Source organism: Mytilus trossulus, chromosome 11, assembly GCF_036588685.1.
Source record: "Mytilus trossulus isolate FHL-02 chromosome 11, PNRI_Mtr1.1.1.hap1, whole genome shotgun sequence".
NCBI classification, from domain to species: domain Eukaryota; kingdom Metazoa; phylum Mollusca; class Bivalvia; order Mytilida; family Mytilidae; genus Mytilus; species Mytilus trossulus.
Window position 1 is genome coordinate 8,781,425 of NC_086383.1, and position 13,516 is coordinate 8,794,940.

The following is a 13,516-nucleotide window of genomic DNA, read 5'->3' on the forward strand; positions in this document are numbered from 1 at the left end:
AATTATACGCCATCTGTAAAAGTCTTATAAAATCTTTGCTATTTTTGCATGTTTTGATAGCTTTTGAAAACTTAAACCTGTCAATGATAAAGCTATGGAAAAAAACTAGAACGAATATTTTCCAGCCAAAATTTCAATGGCTATTATCTCGAAAACAAGGACCTATATATGTGTTTGCTTTTTTGTTCCTATATTAATCCCCTATCAATATATACTAGTGTCATGAAAAGCTTATTTTTTATAAACTGAGTAGCAAACCTCCTTTAATGGTCAAAATAATAAAGGATAAAGAGAAATTCGCCAAATCAATATCGCTTAAGAATAATGAAGGGTAAAACACAAAATTTAATTGAAGTGTTTTACATTGTCTTATCGGGGCCTTTTATAGCTGACTATGCGGTTTTGGCTTTGTTCATTGTTGAAGGCCGTAGGGAGACCTAAAATTGTGAATATCTGTGTCGGTTGGGATCTTGGTGAGAGTTGTCTCATTGGCAATCATACCGCATCTTCTTTTTTATATGTAAAATACTACCTTTTTTCGATTTTTTTCGTATGCATTTTATTATTCTAAATAATTAGTCAACATGTGTTCTTCAAGGATCACCCGTCTGTCACCTTTTATTTGATATATACATTACCAGTGTGTATAAATACGAACTTTTTGTGTTGAATATGTTCAACTTTGCAGTTTGTTCTTTTTCATCGAGCTTTATATGGTAGTGTTACATCTTTAAAAATCTGCCGGAACTATTTGCAAAGTATTTCGCTATATCTATTGCTAGTGGAAGTCTTAAACACACAGTGATATAAGAATGTTTGCACAGTGTAGAAGGCAGAATTTGAAATGAAGAACCCCGTTTAAAACTCTGTTCTGTGACTTTTTGTGTGTTCTGATTTTGTGTCATTAATGGATTACCCATATTCTATGTTTTACTATTTTGAAAGTCCGTTGAATATATAAAATATAATAATTAAAATCTGTTTCATGCTTCAATGGTTGTCAATAACAATAAAGAAAAAACATGAAAGTAGAACGTTAAGTGCAATAAAAACAACATGTCATCGATTTCCAGATTTGAGTAGAAAGAATGTTTTAATGCATATGTAAAACAAATCTTTTGTTTTACAAAAATGACTTTATTTTGTATAATGTTCTGAATCATTAAAATATATTTTTATAAATATATAGTTCAGTGATCGTTTTCATTTCTTTGTTTGCATATAAAATATAAACAGATTATCTAGGTAGAATGAAAAACATTGAATCGGATCTCGTACTATTTAGTTGGTCAGTGTAGTCTTCGGAAAAAAATCGACGATAGGCGAATAGTTGTTTGTGAAAAGTTTAGGACCAGAACGACACAGACATAAATTGAGGAGAAAAAGCTCACTTGGCTGGCGGCTATTCTTTTACTTTGGGTCTCGACATTTTTAAATTTTACTGAAATCCTGAAATTTGTGGATTTTACTTTCGGGTTCCAGGTCTTTGAACTTTCTTTTATTCCTTTTTTAACTTCAGGGGTCCCACAATCTTAATATACAAGCCAATATACTATTTAAAAAATCAATACAATTTTATGAATATTAAACACACTATATATTAATAATTATTGGACTCTCTCAATTTTTAATAATAATGATATGACCCCTAAAGTAAAAGATGGCCAGCTGTTGAACTAGGTGAGCTAAAAAAGATAAATTAATTTTATTGACAGAAATAAGTAAAAAAAAAAAATAAACGTAACATATTTGAAAAATAGCTTTTACTTTCTCGCCTGAAATGTTTTTGAGAGAAAGTGAAAATCGCACCGACTGATTACCTATTGAATACATGGTTGTAAAAAAAAATAGTGGATGACCTTTGTGACAAAAGGGTATATCAAAATGTAAATAGACCTAGGACACAAGGCTTTTAAAACCTCTAGTTAGAAATTTTAAACGCTGTAATTGCTTAACAAATTGAGAATAGAAAATCATGTTTACATAGTAATTGTGTTTGCAATTTTTTTTGCACGAATTAAACGATATGATTATGTGGTATTATTTCCAGAGAAACAACTTTATTTTAAAATTCTCATTTTATATTCTAATACTAGTATGTTTGCTCTTTCGGTTTTTGGGGTTTATTTTTTGAACAAAAATGACTATGGTATACCATGTATACCTCGTCACGAATATAACATTAGTTATTCATTCTTTTGATGTGTAAGAACTTTAATTTTTCACGGAGTTTGTTTGCAATTTTTTTTTCTATTCAAAAACTTGAAATGGATATACTGATAAAATGTATAATGAGAGATGTATGTCGGTATCAAATATACCCCAGATATTTTCATTAGCTAATAATATAAAAATTTGTTTGAAAACGCAATTTTTGTTAGATGTATACAACTAGAAAAAGGAATATCAAAGCACAATGTCTTGTTATTTTCTTTAACTTTGTGAACTGGAAAAGAGTGGGTTTTTCTTAAACTTTAAAAGACATCACAGATGTTTGAAACATTTTAACACATTTAACGTGTATGTATACGGTATCAAATCGTCCTTTCATTATTTTATGGATAATTTAATACTTTTGAATTACAACTATATATATATATATATTGGGTTTTAATCATAAGTCGTGTCCATTCTATTCATTGATACAGGTTATTTGTTTAACGTCCCGCACATTTTATTGGATATTATTGTATATATTTCTTATTAAATAATAATAGGATAGCAGCCCTTACAAAATAGTTCTTAATTTATACTTCAAAAGTAGGTCTTACTTTATTATTCTTTCTCATATCAAAAATATTTCTGAATAAGCAACAGTCTTTTGAAATCTAAAAACTACAAAAAATAAAAAAAAATAACTCGAAATTTGTCTAGAAGTAAATTTACAAAAATATGCAATCTCCGTACAATATAACATGTATAACAAGCAACACATCGTGTCCACTCTGTAAGAATAGGGAATAATATAAACAAAACGCTTCAAAATTTACAGCTTCACTTAATTCAGCAAATGACGAACAACATTGATACATGAACAAATACATCCACTGACACTGGAATATATTTATTTCTGGTAAGGGATTAAATGCTTTTGCTGAGATATTATTCTAGTATATAAGTTAAGTTTCTATTAATAAGAATGGAAATTGTTCCGACCGTGCGAGGGATGCATATCTAGTCAAGGTCGTTAAACACTTCCAGCTAGGAATAGAAAATTAAATGACAAAAGACACCCACTGAAAGGTTCCTGGATTTGAACGGAACATACCTATTTGGCATAAACAAGGTGTTTTGAATCATAAAGCGACCTCTTATTGTCAGGATAACTTATAAATTAGAGGCAATTATAGTTACCGACGTTCAATTTTCACTACTTCTTTAAGGAATGAAAGTAGAACTCCACTAAACAACTCTGATGAAGGAATCGCATGAACGTGACCAGTTTCGTCGAAGGGACAAGGTTCTTATGCTTTACATGTTATTATCGTCATGCAAATAGTAAAATTACAAATATTCGACCATCAAGGAAAACGTTTAACGGAAGGTATCTCTATAAATGGCAGAATCAAAAGCTCAAACTCATCGAACGGATGGATAACAACTGTCATATTCCTGACTTACTACAGTATTTTTTTAATGTAGAAAATGGTGGAGGAAACCTTTTTGTATACCTAGCTAAACATCTGACTTGTATCACAGTTGCCTGAAATTTGTAAGCAGAGCAAACATACATAATATATAGGTGACAAAGACGAAAATTACAAAGCCATATTTAGTTAAACACACAATCATGAAACTTTTAGGGCTTTTTGGTCTTCTATACTTTTCAACTTCGTACTTTATTTGTCCTTTTAACTTTTATTTCGAGTATCACTGATAAGTCTGTTTTCTTGTAATGTGTTTATTGGCAAAGTCATTTATAATATAATTATAGTAAATAAGTTCATAGTACATCAGCAAAATCGAGACAAGCACATAAAGTTGACATTTTGAATCCTTCTATAAACGTATAATATTTTTAATAATAATTTTAAAAGAGGAATAGAACATCTTAATCTAAGGTAGCATTGATTGGGTAGATATTTTTATTACGTGAAAGTTAACTTATAAATCATTGTATTGTTGAGTCTTTTGAAGACGACACGTCCGTCTAATTCAAATATAAAATTTCAATACTGGTATCTATAATGATTTCATTATTACAGTACAATAACAGATCAGATAACATTTCTTGTATTTTAAGATTTGAGACCGCAGAAACAAATTACCAGCAAGTTCAAATAAATACACCAAATAGTTTAACAAATTCTTGAAGGTGACTGTAACACGTGTGCATTGTCCATTGCAGTCGTACATTCTCAAAACTCTTATAAGAATAATAAGGACTGGATTAAGGAAAAAATCGTAAGTGGACAGTTTCCAATTTGCTAATACAAAAAAAGAATTCCCTCAAAAGCGTATCGTATTAATGATCCAAACAAGTACTTTCCAGTATTGTATAAGTGAGATAGTCTCAATATAATAAACTCTTATCAATGAACGTCGCGTAAAAAAATATTGTGACTACATTATGTTATCAATGAAACAGTGGCAGATCCAGAGGGGGGTTCCGGGGGTGCGCACCCCCCCCCCGTTATTTTTGCCGATCAATGCATTTGTATCGGGACATATGTTTCCCCCCCCCCCTTTGCCCTGGGTTAGCTTCCCCCCTTTCGAAAATTCCTGCATCCGCCCCTGTGAAATGTTCTATTTTGGTCTATTTTCTTGAATTGCTCGTTTCTCAACTGTATGTGTTTTCATATCTAATGCTTCGTGTGCGCATGGCAAAAGATTGCATACTGTTTTTTTCAATATGCTAATATAAAAAAGAATTCCCTCAAAAGCGTATCGTATTACAATGAAATAATCCAAACAAGTAATTTCCAGTATTGTATAAGTGAGATAGTCTCAAAACAATAAACTCTAATCAATGAACGTCGCTTAAAAATATTATTGTGACTACATTAGGTGATCAATGAAAATGTTCTATATTGGTCTATTGTGTTGCTCGTTTCTCATCTGTATATGATTTTATATCTAATGCACCGTGTGCGCATGGCAAAAAAATGCATACTGAGTGATTTTTTTTTAACTCTTGTCATGTATAATCAGGATTTGATGCAAACAAAATAGTAAAAAGAATTTAGAAAAAAAGTGTGAATGAATGACGTACTATATTGTATAGAAGCACATACGGCTGGGTTAAAAAAATGTATGAAAAAATCAAAAAGAAATTTAAAACAACAAGCAGTTTTTTTACCTTTTGTGATCAAAGGTATTATAAGAATTATAAGAGTATATTTTAGAGGGAAAGTAGTATTACATTTTTCTGGTTTCAGATTGGACATTTTGAACGCAAGGCAAATATAGGAAGTTAACTTAGGAGCGTTATGATTGGATGAAAAGTAAAATCACAAAAAGACTTTCAGGACTATTCAAAACGGAATGTCCCTAATTAGATGCTAAAATCAAAACATCAAACACAAATCAAACGAATGGACTAGCTGTCATATACCTGACTTGGTGCAGGTACCTTCTAATGTAGAATATATTGGAATATAGACAAAACACATCAGTAAAACTGAAAGTCAAATTCAAATAGTTATCAAAGGTACCAAAATTATTATTTGATACGCCAGACGCACGTTTCGTCTACATAAAACGCACCAGTGACGCTCAGATCAAAATAGATTTAAAGTCAAACAAGTACAAAGTAAAAGCGCATTGAGATTTCAAAATTCAAATTAAAAAAAAATGTTCCAAATACGGCTAAGATAATCAATGGCTAGGAAAATTTACCATGACACAATGACACAATGACGGGATGTAAAGGCACACAGACTGATCATATGTTCCCAATAGACACAAAAAGGCATACAGAAAAAGCATATTGGAAAAATTGAAAGACAAGAATACAAAACATAGAACAATTACACATTGACGGGATGTATACCACGGTGTATATTCATAACGCTTCCTTTCCGATAGAATTGCCGTTTTTGCTTCCTTTCCAATACTTTAACGCTTCCTTTCGGAGTTTCGATGACGACATCGCACAGGAGCAGGAGATAAAAATGAATAATGCTCTCGTCAAGAGGTAAGTTAAATAAAAATATGTAGCTCACGGAATATTTGAATGTTTTGTCTTTGTTTATACCAAGTTGATTTCATTCAGAAATAATATAAACCAGTTCAAACAGTTCCACAATCTCAGCGTCGTTGACGATGACAGATGAAAAATACATTTGTTTGCTCAGAAACTATTTTAAAAAGCATACAGCAAATTGATTCGCAAGCTTTTCATTATTTTTAACTTATCAAATGGTTTTACCTTGTCCCGCTATCATGAAACATCCGTATAACTCTTTTTTCTTTAAAATCAAGGAAACACTTCCTTTCCGATAAATCAGTCCAAGCGTCTATTTTGGAAACGCTTACTTTCGGAGTCTAAGGAAACGACTCCTTTCAGATTCACGTAAAAGTAATGTTGTTTTCAAATAAAAATGTAGCTGTGCGCACAGACTAGGAAATAAGCACGACTTTAGCTTATTGTTTTACGATTTAAAATGTATAAGATATAGAATATATGACATTGAGACAACATTTCATTAATATAAAACATGATAAAATGTTACTGTAAATGATCATATTTTCAGTGAGGGCTGCACCTCCCATATCCTTTCTTATACATCAGCAATATTGTTAAGCACAACTTTGTATTTTGGCATTATTTAAAGAACAAGGGCAGATTATCAATGAAACCTATCACGTGGCATTTAATAGTTAGAGTCAGTGGCGGATCCAGAAATTTTTATAAGTGGGGGCCCACTGACTGACCTAAGAGAGGGCCCGCTCTAGTCACACTTCGAGATTTCCTATATAAGCCAAAAAAAATTCCCAAAATGGGGGTCCGGGCCCTCTGTCCCCCCTGAATCCGGTTCTGAGAGTAAAAGACTAGTCGACCCCTGGGTCTGAATAATGTGTTCGGCGTAAGTTGACATGCATGTCTATTATTCGAACTGTTACCTTGTGAGATAGCACGTTGAAATTAGGGCCTTGTACAAAGCGGGGTTCATATTCATTTCTCATTATCATGTTTTCTTCCTGAATATGCACCTGACTTACTTTAGTTTAAGCATATTTATTTATAGCGCACTGGGAAACAAGCTATTGCAACGTATATTTAAAATACCTCTTCACTTTGCATCATACTTGACACTGGACGTTAAATAACCTTCCATCTATCGTCCTGCTCACACTGTAGTCTTTCGGAATTTCCATGTTTTTTATATGAGGACAATACATGGTTACTACAACTTGTAGATTGTATTCATTATTCTTATATACAAACGACTGGCTGTTCTTTTGGCTTATTTCTTTAAATAAGTGTGATATTTTTTTTTTTTAAACTTAATATCATAAAAAGAAGTTTCAATGATGTTCATTGACATCGTTTTGTAACGACTTGAAACGGAAATATTTCACAGCCTTTTTTTCGAGTACGACTTTCGATTATTATTACTGTTTCATTTCCGTTGTTCAATCCTCAAAATGCAGACTTGAGTATAGATTCAGTATAGTTAAACTGTCTGATTTATTCTTCCCAAATACTTTTTATTTGCTAGATGAAATGAATTTTAATAGCATAAAATTAAGTACTTGGATTTGAAATCAGAAATTACATCTGACAGTCACAATGTTGACCAAAATTCCATGCGAAATTGAATGCGAAAAGACAAGTTGTTGTTCAGCTATGAAATTCCTGTATCTTCTTCACGGTAAGTTTCTTACTCTTTGTTTAATATATTAGAAGAATTAAAACCATTTAATAAAAATGATATGAAACCGGATTTTCTGTATTGGTCCTGTTGTAGTTTGTGGATAGCTGTATAATTTTAGATCCGAGACTCGAAGACTGTTCTTGAATGAAGTTGCCTTTATAGTTGGTTAATAAAAGTATCAATATATGGACTTTTTTCATATTGGCCCTGTAACATGCCCTTGATATCAATAATGGCCTCGGACAGTTGTTATGGCCCTCGGCGTTGCCACAGGGCCATTACAACCATCCTTGGCCATTATTAACACCTCGGGCATGTTACAGGGCCAATATGAAAAAGTACATACATTAATACTATAATATTGAATACCTCAATTTATATGCAGGCAGTAGATTATGGAATATATGAATGTAGAAATTGAAGTCATATAGGAAGGTTAATGGTTCTTCTCGGGATATTCAGGACAGAGCTTGACAGAGATGGCAAAAGATAATTTAACTGTGTTGATAATATTAATGCCTTGTTAAAAAGAATAAAAACTAATTACCATTGTTTCTGATACCAGTATTCTTTCTAACAAATAATCATTTTAAATGTGACTAAACTTTGACATACTAAAATACAAGAGATGGAAAGACGAGGAAGAAAATCTACACTTTATATCAATTTTCACAAATTTTCACAATTTGATTGTTGCATTATTTTAATTGGTATTTATCTTACTTGTTTAACTTGTAGTTTTGAAATAATTCTAATTGTATTGTCCGTATGAATATGTTGCCTTTGTTAAGGTTTCTTTTTAATTATTCAATTAATCTTTTAATTGACCACATTTTTTTTTTCACAGAATTTAACTACTTTTTGAATATGTAAAATTTAGATTCCTACACTAAAACAAGAGTGTTATGATATTTCTATACTCGAGGCAGTTCAAGTTTAATATTCAAAGCGCGATGCTTGTCGAGTCTTTTAAATAATCCGAATTCAATTTTTGAGAGAGGTGAAATATCGTAATACCCGAGTTATAGTGTGTCGGAATCTGTATTTCTAATGTTTTAATCCCTCCTTATCAAAGATTTACAGAAAGATGTTATTTTCATATATGAATTCATCTTGAATGCATGATCGCCTTTTTTTACGTCAAAATATGATAAATCAGGAGAAACCAAGATATTTTGACTTCATAATTAAATTACAGCAATCAATTGCTGTGAACAGAGATTTTCCTAGTAAGAAGATTTATTTACACTTGCGTTTATGATATCAACACAAACTTCTGGGACATAATCCAAGTGTTTAAGTAATGTTAAAAGGTTTGGAACGCGTAACAGAGTACAATTTTGTTCAAAAGGACATGCACCAGAATCATACACTAGGCGTTTAGGCGTATACACTATATGTTCAAGAAATACATACATAGCGTTCGAAAGATGTGCACATTATACATAAACAGGAAAACTAATGCCAATATTCAGAACACTCAGAACAATGTTACGCGTTTCAGAAGTGATACAAAAGGACCTATTTAGATTCGTAACTCCTTTATTTTAATGTTTTACAGTGCAGCTCAGTTTACATGAAGCTGTTTCCTGCTTTCCTCCAAATAATTATTAGAATTTCTGTAGGATTTTATGAAATGATAGATAAAAAAATCATACTATTATATTGTTTAGTTAATCTTTAAGTATATTTATTATATATTACTCATATTGATTTTTGATTTTGAAGTGCTGTCGTGTGCAACACAGGGTCGTTATCGTATCATCGGGATTTAAAATATTTCATTTTGTTTTAATTAAAACAATTCAAGGAAACTGCATATGCTTGCTAGCTTTTCCAAGGAAAGAAGTGTTTGGGTTTATTTCATAAATACTGTTTTGTTTGTTTGAGGTAAAGAATTAGAATCTACCAATATTAAGCCTTTTCCTCTCTACGACTGTGTGAGCATTGTCCCATAAGATGTTTATTAAGTAATATTCATGATCATTCTAAATATCAGTACACACATACAATCGCCATAGTTCGAACTCATGCTACTTGGATATCGTGACAGCGCCCTAATTCATGAGCGTAGTAAGAAAACCGAGACAGAGAGATGCTGAAAGCAGAGAAAACAGTGAACCTTCTTACCTGCATGACTTCATTAAATGACAATTCGAATACTAATAATCCAGTATGAAAATAAGGAGTAGCTTTTATTCAGACATGACACACGAATGTGTTCTTATATATGCAGGTTTCACATATATGGGTTCCAGATCGATGCCATAGTTCCAAATTATGGCGCATATGACGTCACATACGCTAACAAATAATATTTTGTCCCCAAAATCTATGGCGGATGTAATTACTAGTCGCGTAGTCGTTCTGGAAAAAAAGTTAACAATAGTGTCACTATTAAATAACGTCATATTATCTTAGACTCAGAGAGAGGTTAACAAACATATATACAGGTAATCTTTTTCACTTTTTTTCGTGATTTGTAACTGAGTCTTCTGTAGATAAAACGCCTGCCTGTCGCAAATACAAATTTTCAATCTTAGTTTCTATTTCTGATTGGTTTTTGTCTTTTGTTAGCTAAAATAAAAAGGATGGTATCCAGCCGTAACAGTGCATTAAAATGGCCTCAAGATCAATTAATATACTCTTTTATGAATAATGTAAGCCTCGGTTTCACGTTTTACCAGAACAGATATCTTTATGATCATAGTTTGCATCCTATGCTTATTGATACGTAAAACCCTGATAAATGCTCTTTCAAAACCAAACAATGAACTAGCTGTGTACTTCTTCATATTTAACATTATTTTATAAATAAGAAAATAGTTTTAAAATAGGTGTTGCTGAATATTATGTTTACCTTAAACCCCAAAGCTAGGAAGCATTCGATGAAGAACACCAAGGATGAGACACGTACAAGTGTGATGTAGAACTCAGGTTAGAATAAATCAATGCAATATTAGTTTACTAATATCAAAGTAAGGACTAAAAGTTCATTTCAAATTTGTCATTTGATAAGGCTTATAAAAAATGAAGAAATGGAACGAAAAGGAGCTCAACGATTGAATCGATGAATTAGCGTCTCCTGCATCAATGACCTGCCATATAAAGTAACACTCAGTGCATATTACAACACATTCTACCACATCAAAGGGCCTTTCATTTATTCCATCTAAACTGAGGATTCAATAAAATATATAATTATGTAATTTAACTTACAAGTAATGATGATTTTAAAAAATAGAATTTACTGAAAATTTCACAAAATTAAAAGAAAGGGATATACCAGTTCATTATTTAATGTTTTTCTTTACCTGAAGTTTTATTGAGTTTACATGCAGATGAAGACGTCGAACTTTAAGATTTATGAAACAATAATGATTTCTATTTTCTTACTTTTAAAAACAAAACTAAGAATTAAGAACTACATATATCATGTAAGTATATTGAAGATTTTTTACTGCAATATTTTTAAAAAGTAATACGCCTAAACGTGTATGTCCGAGAAAGTGTTTATCATTTTTATATAAAAAAATACATATAATCATATCCAGTAGTATCGTGTTGTTTGAAATGATACTGAAACGTCAAACTAATTACTTTAAAACTATAAAAACAATTGAACACAATGAATTGAATTCCCTTTACGTCACCTCTACATTTTTAATTATTTTATCTCTCATAACAACATTTGAAATACCCAAAACAAACAAAACCGTGATTTTACTGCGCTAGGGTACCACAAAGGGGCCATATTCCTTTTTATTTTAACATTGTCCTTTTCAAGTGACCAAAACCTCCCCTTCTTTCATTTTGAAAATGTAAATATATAACAGATTTATTTCGATTTAATTTATTGCACAGTAGTTGTATTTAATTGAATACTATTAGACAAACCTTAATAACAACATATGACATGCGATAAGAAGAATAATCTTGTCAGTTCACAAACATGTAATCTGACTTGTATGATGGTAGGTTTTAATTTTCTCATATTCAACACCATTAGGTTGACTAGTGTTCATTATTCTAATCGATTAAAAAAAAAAGACTACAAAAACTGGACTTTTTTCATTTACGATATGTTAAGCCAAAATATCTATTAAATGGAACGTATTCTTTTTTGTGGTATTCTAATAGGGATTGCAAAATTTGATTAAACCTAGCTCCGTTACGCGTTGCTATGTAAACTCAGTTTTCGGTAGTATAATCTACGTTAAATCTTAAAATACAATTCAGTATTTCATAACTGTTAAATTTCATTATCAGTAACTTCTTCACATATATATCAGAAGATATGGTATAACGAAAGATATATAATGCAGCAAAAGTTACTATGAATAGGATTGTGTCCAGACATATTTGATGTTTTCATTATCCTCTGCGTCAAGACAAATGTGTTTTAAAACTCACTTTTTTATAGTATACAAGGATAGTGTTGAACAATAAACGACTTTAGAGTTCGGAGCATTGCCGTCAAAAGCTTTATTGTAATTGAAGATCATTCGTTCGAAATTGGGCATCGTCACTTCCGTTCCAATGTTGAGCTAGTGGTTCGATAATTATAATGCTAGATTGCACGAATTATCGGGCTAAACAAATTGTCATAACTAACATTCAGAAATGCTATTATTAAGGAATTGTGATTACATGTAAGTATCTATAGAACAACATAATTGCTAGTAGATCCTGCACAATAACTATCACTAAAATGCTTGATGAACGTTAGTTGTGCAGGGATACATGCGATCTCTTCTATCTGGTAATTGACCGCATCATAAAGGTGCACTAAATTTATGATGTTTTTTTCGGTGACAAACTCGAAAGTGGTCTATTAAGTAATTATACTATGTTGGCATACATGTATTTCTGTCAAAAACATTGACAGAAATACATGTCCACAAAACGGTTATTATTTGATGAAAGTATATGTATAGAATGTCTGCATAGATTTCAATCATAAGGTTTTGATGAATATGCCGAGATAGACTAAGAAAGTTTGAAATATTGACGTACTAGGGAACGATTTGGAAGCCGTTTCTTAACTCTGGTTGCGCTCAATATTTTTATGGCGGCTGAAAACACAGGTTTTGCAGAAGGAACTTATTAGTTAAAACTGTTTTTGTTTCATCTAGTACTCTAGATGAATGAATAATCAATAAATGATATATGTAAACTGTACATTTATCAATTAATACTAGAACACACCCGTGATATCGCGGGTCCGTGACTGAATTAAGGTATTACTATGCGCAAGCCTTATTTTAGTATAAGTATTGTCATCTGATAAAGTCATGCCGATTATAAGATACACAGTTTTCTCTGCTTTCAAATCTTTCTGTTTGAACCCGTCGAACTGGAACTTATCAATTATTGGTAATATTAATCATTTGGAAAACAAAATGTCCTGGAACGGAGTATTTTTAATCAACAGCATTGTCCTATATTAGTTATACATAAAGATGAATTCTTTGATTCGCTGTTTTACGTCATGTATGCCCACTAACAAATTGAAAACTGTTCCTCATTTTTAGTCTTGTTATCTTAGAAAGTCTTACTGATTAAAATACTACAATAGGTAGCTATTTGACAATTTAGTAGTGTCAACCCTGTGATTATGTATATAGCATATTAACCCTGAATCGGACTCGACCCGGGACTTCTTAATTATTGGCAATATTAATTACGTGGAAAAC